Source organism: Macrotis lagotis, chromosome 4 (assembly GCF_037893015.1).
Source record: "Macrotis lagotis isolate mMagLag1 chromosome 4, bilby.v1.9.chrom.fasta, whole genome shotgun sequence".
In the NCBI taxonomy this organism is placed as follows: Eukaryota; Metazoa; Chordata; class Mammalia; order Peramelemorphia; family Peramelidae; genus Macrotis; species Macrotis lagotis.
The window spans coordinates 93,379,733-93,385,732 of NC_133661.1; positions in this window are offsets into that span (position 1 = coordinate 93,379,733).

Here is a 6,000-nt window from a genome sequence, read left to right on the forward strand (position 1 = left end):
AGGTACCATTGGTGCTTTAGGTAGCAATAGATTATTTTATCCCCATTTCCATTATGACTTTAGACATAGAGTTGTAAGTGATTAGATTTAGAGTTGCAAGTGATCTTTTTTTCTACATAAGTAATAATTTTATTGTAACTTGATGTGCTGAAATGCAAAAATATTTTTAGCAATCTGAATATTACCATCAGCCGAATAAAAAAAAGAGGCTGTCCGTTTGTTGCAAGTGTTTATACATATGTTATGAATTTTCTAAATCAAACCCACTCCAATACTGATCTTTAAGTCATTATAAAATGTCTTTATTTCTAAAACAAGATTCATTTAAGTTAAACTTTCATTCTAAGCACTGAATTCAGAATTAATTAAACTGCTGTGCATGATGATGAAGTGAAACATTTGAATTATTTTCCCACAAATTCCCTATAAAATATAAAGTCCATTTACTGCATAATGTAAATCAGTGATCAATATTGAGTCAGTTTCAAATAATTGACTCAGTTAATACTCTTAATTTGGATAAGTTTTGATCTGGACAGAAATATGGATTTTAAACTAGGAAACAACTTTACAAGGAGATAATGAAATCTTAAAAATACTTATTTTATTTATTTATTCATTCATTTATTTTTAGTTTTTACAAGGCAGTGGGGTTAAGTGACTGCCCAAGGTCACACAACTAGGTAATTATTAAGTGTCTGAGGTTGATTTGAACTCAGGTCCTTCTAATTCCAGGGCTGGTGCTCTATCCACTGCGCCACCTAGCTGCCCCTTAAAATACTTATTTTAGATCATGAGAATGCAAATATAAATATCTGACATGTCTGAATTACGAAAAAAACTATTCATGTTCAAGAATACTGAATATCATTGATTGCACTGGATATTTTTAAAAATTATCTGAATAAGGGACATTTAGATTTTAAGAAAGTTGTTCTCAGTTATGTATCAGCAAAGGAGATTTGCTTTCTGATTTCAATTATCAGCTTATTGCAGTGTCAAAGAAGTAAGTAATTAATCCAATTTTTCATAATGTATTTTCTTTTTTTTTTTAGTGTTTTTTTTTTGCAAGGCAAATGGGGTTAAGTGGCTTGCCCAAGGCCACACAGCTAGATAATTATTAAGTGTCTCAGGATGGATTTGAACTCAGGTACTCGTGACTCCAGAGCCGGTGCTCTATCTACTGTGCCACCTAGCCACCCCCCATAATGTATTTTCAATATAATTTACAGATGCATCAGTAAAACTTGAGAAAACATAAGATATCTTAATGTTTTATTAATTTGTTTAATAGATGTCCTAAAAAGGCACTGTACTTTTTAGTTCAATATACAAATTGACCACATGAAAAAGTGTTTATAGTTTACTTGCTTCCTGAACTGCCTCCTAAATAGAACAAATTGAAATGAAATATATGAAATACGTAATTTTAAGATTTAACTAAGTCCCATTTTCAGAAAAATCTATCTCTGTAAACTGTAGCTGATCTTAAATTTCATCTAGACCAAATTGTTAGTTTTAGAGATGATAAACTAAAGGCTAGAGGGTTATGACTTGACCAAAATCTCATAGGCATTAAATTGCAGGTCTAGGATTTGGACCAGAGTTTGCTGGCCCTTTTCTCGCTATACCACATTATCTCCTCTAGTATAGAGAAAATTGACCTTTGTCTCTTTTGAAGAAGTTTCTCCAGCTTTGAATATCTCTTATCTCTAATCTCTGCTGATTCAAATTTACTCTTCAATGCTTAAAGGATCTGTGATTTCATGTGTAAGTATTCTAGCCATGGACTTAGATCCAAACTCTGTTACATCTCATTATAAAGTATTCAAAAGTTCTTTTGGCCAAAATACTGTCATTTGGAACCTAACATCTTGGGTTGTTTTTTTTTGCAAGGCAATGGGGTTGCCCATGGTCACATAGCTAGGTAATTATTAAGTGTCTGAGGTTGCATTTGAATTCAGGTCCTCCTGACTCCAGGCCTGGTGTTCTATCCACTATGCCACCTAACTGCCCCAGAACCTAACATCTTGTTGAATTCTTTCACATTTAGATATGGTAATTCTTGGACAATAGACACACACAATCCTTTACCATATATATGTACTCAAAATTCTTCTAGTTTGAATGGTCCTGCTAGACTTTAGATTCTACTTACAGACAGAACTAAGGTTGCCTTCATAGCATGATAAATAAACAGTGGAGTAGGACATGAATGAAGGTGAACATGGTCATAGAAATGAAAATAAAAAATCTTTTAAAAAAATGGAAGGGACCTTAGAAATCATTGAGTCTGGGGGGCAGCTAGGTGGCGTAGTGGATAGAGCACCAGCCCTGGAGTCAGGAGGACCTGAGTTCAAATCCGGCCTCAGACATTTAATAATTACCTAGCTGTGTGACCTTGGGCAAGACACTTAACCCATTGCCTTACAAAAAAATCTAAAAAAAAAAAAAAGAAAGAAATCATTGAATCTGCCCTAAGAACAATAAAACTGTATACTCTTTGATCCAACAATACCACTACTACATCTTAATCCCAAAGAGATCACATAAAAGGAGAAAAGACTCTCATATAAAAATATTTGTAGCAGCTCTTTTTGTAGTGGCAAAGAATTGGAAAAGGAGGAGGTGTCCATCATTTGGAGAATGGCTAAACAAATTATGGTATATGATTGTGATGGAGTACTATTGTACTAAGTAAGAATTCAGGAGCAGACAGACTTCAGAAAAGTCTGGAAAAGCTTGCATGAGCTGATGCTGAGTGAAGTGAGCAGAATATTGTACACTTTAATAGCAACATTGTGTCATGATCAGCTATGATCATCAATTTAGCTCTTCTCAGCAGTTCAGTGACCAAGGATAATTCTAAAAGACTTGAGATGGGGAATGCCATCCACAACCAGAGAAAAAACTAGAGTCTAAATAAAAGCTGAAGCATACTATTTTCACTTTTAAAAACTTGTCATGTTTCTTTTTCCTTTCCTTTTTCCCCCTTGGTTCTGATTCTTCTTTCACAATATGATTAATCTAGATATATGTTAAATATGATTATGCCTTTTTATCTATATCAGATTACTCACTGTCTTAGGGAAAGGAGAGGAATAGAAGGGAGGTAAGAACTTAAAAACATACAAAAAGATGAATGTTGAAAACTATCTTTGCTTGTAATTGAAAAAAATAAAATGACATTAAAAAAAGAAATCATTGAGTCAATCCATAAGTGAGGCATAAGTTCCTTGAAAACATATCTAAAAATAACTATCAAATACCTCTAATAATTATGAATTTGCTTTTTTTTTTCTACTGTAGCTCATTCTTAAGCAATAGCCTTAAATGTAGTGAAGATGTAACCTGTGCAAGGGCTGGAGAAAGCTGGAGTGGCAAGACTTTCAATTTGATTGGTACATGTAGCTCCCAGGTGAGGAAACTTCCTCTATCAATTCAATTTGACATCTCTTCAAGTGAAGATCTTAGACATTTGATTATGGTTTTGACACATTGAGTGACTTGCTCAGGTTCACACAGTCAGAATGTGTCAGAGACAGGACCAGATTTCAGATTTTCCTGGCCACAAGGGTCAGCTCACTGACCTACCTCTAGGTTGTACTGCTTTCTAGGATGAAAACTCCTTTAAACTAAACTAAACTAAATTAAACTAAACTAAACTAAATTAAACTAAACTAAACTAAACTAAACTAAACTAAACTAAACTAAACTAAACTAAATTAAACCAAACTAAACTAAATTAAACTAAACTAAACTAAACTGAAATCTTTCTTTTTCTGTTGCTCTTGACTTTCTCCTCTGACCCTAAGCAGACTAAGTTTAATAACCATTGATGAAATCCTGAGAATGCTGGGTCTACAGCATTTCTCTGAGCTACTTAATAACCCTGCCAAAAAAGAGTTCTTGGCTAATCATAATGTTTAACATCTTTAACTGAAGCTTTAACTTACAAACCACACCCAAAGCTGCAGTGCATGTCATCATGGTTTATTCTGATTACCAGGTAATAGTTGGTTGCAAATCTTTGCTTGTAATCTCTTAAAAACTAAAATAGATTGACAATCTATGACACATATACTGTAGAGGAAATGTAGTTAATGAAACTCAGGCCATTTGCTGCTGACATTCCCCTCTTCTTGCTGCTGAGAATTTTTAGTATACTTGAGAGAGGTGCCCTTGCATCTCCATTTTCCTCTCACTTCTTGTCCCAGCTACCTCCCACTTCTCCAGAAATTTATGGTTGCAACTCCTTTTTCTGATCTGAACCTGAACCATCATTGTGTCAAAAATATATGAGCAGTCCATCTCTTTGCAGGAGCTTGAGAAAGTAATGAATGGATCCCAGGGATTTCAGGAGAGTTAAAGAAATATTGTACTTTGAGCAAATGAAATTATTTCTTTGATTACATTTTATTTTCTTATTTTTATTCTGTTTTTGATAGGTAATTTTCCTTCCTTTATTGTTCTTAAACATAATGAAATATTTATATCATGCCCATCTCTTTAATCTTGACTTAATCATCACAGGCACACTGCTCTTGATCTTGTCCTATAAAACAGTTCCTACAGCCTCATTACTTCTTGATGCTTTTATTTAAACTCTTCACTTATTTTTCTCAGGGTTGGAGGTACTCACAAATATCAAGTTATGAGATCAGTTTTAGTAATTATATGGAGTGGAGTCTGTAATGCATGACAGAAAAGATCATATAAAATAAAAGTGAAAAATATATACATAATGCAATGTCATCAATATGGAAAAATATATACATAGTGCAATGTCATCAATATGGAATCTCACTCTACTCAGGTAGACCTCAATTCACTTATGTCCTTTCACTGTGTGTGATTCTTGTGCCCAACTTTCCATAAACTCCCTAGAGACTCTGCCCAAAGAACTGAAAGCTAAAAAAACAAAAACAAAACTGAAACTCTTTTTCTCTATCTTTCATGGGTAACAGTGTAATACCCTAGCTGCCCTTATATTTTCTGTCACTCTGACATGAACAACCCACCTCTTTTGCAATCATATTTGCCATTGATAAGTTCTTTTAGGCTATCACAATGTGTAAGTTGTTGGTCATATATGATACCCTACTTACAACAGATACCAAGTATCTTTCCATTTTATCTACAATTTTTATTCTTCTGAGACTGTAATGTTTCATTATTCTTAGTCATATTGCATCATGAAGAGAATGCTGTCCTGGTTTGCAGCTGTAAGAGAATAGTATTAAAGGAGTCTTTAGAAACAGAAAATATAGGAGCAAAGACTTTGATCTGGAAACCTTTAGAAATCATTTGTTCTAGTGGTTTCCAGTTTGGTGGTTTGCAAACCATTTTGGGGATCTGTAACAAAAGTCCAAGGGGAATCGCACTGAATATTCTAATATCCTTTTAGGGACACTGTAATATTATAACATATTCTGCAGAACGTAATTTTGTTGTTGTTGTTGTAAAGGATTCCTGTAATAAAATACTTTGAGAATCATTGATCTAGTCCAATTCCTCTATTTTACAAATGAGTTATAGTTTCAATGCTAAATTCAGTGCTGTCCCAAGTTCAGGAAACCTTATCCCTTGCATCTTGCAAGTAGCTCCTTTTCTCTAATAGTATTATGAATTATAATTATTGTTCACAGTTTGATATGTATTTCTTCTTCAGCATGTGGGTGGAAAACCTCCCATAACTCTAGAAGATTAGAAGAACACCCACTTTTTCTCCCATTGTCTCAGGTCATTTTCAATTCCCTTTCAGACAACTGGTTTGGTGTTATGAGAATTACCAGGGATTGATTTCATAAACATAGAAGGGGAGGAGGAATACATCACATACTCCCTTAGCATTACTACTTGCAAAGGATAGAAGGACTTGAAGTTCCTGCTACTTTAGGGCTCATTTAACACTGTTCATAACACATATAGCTTGGAGTCAGAATTCAATTGAAACCAGCCAATAGTTTTGTGCCTGTTAGATTCCATTTATTTATTCTA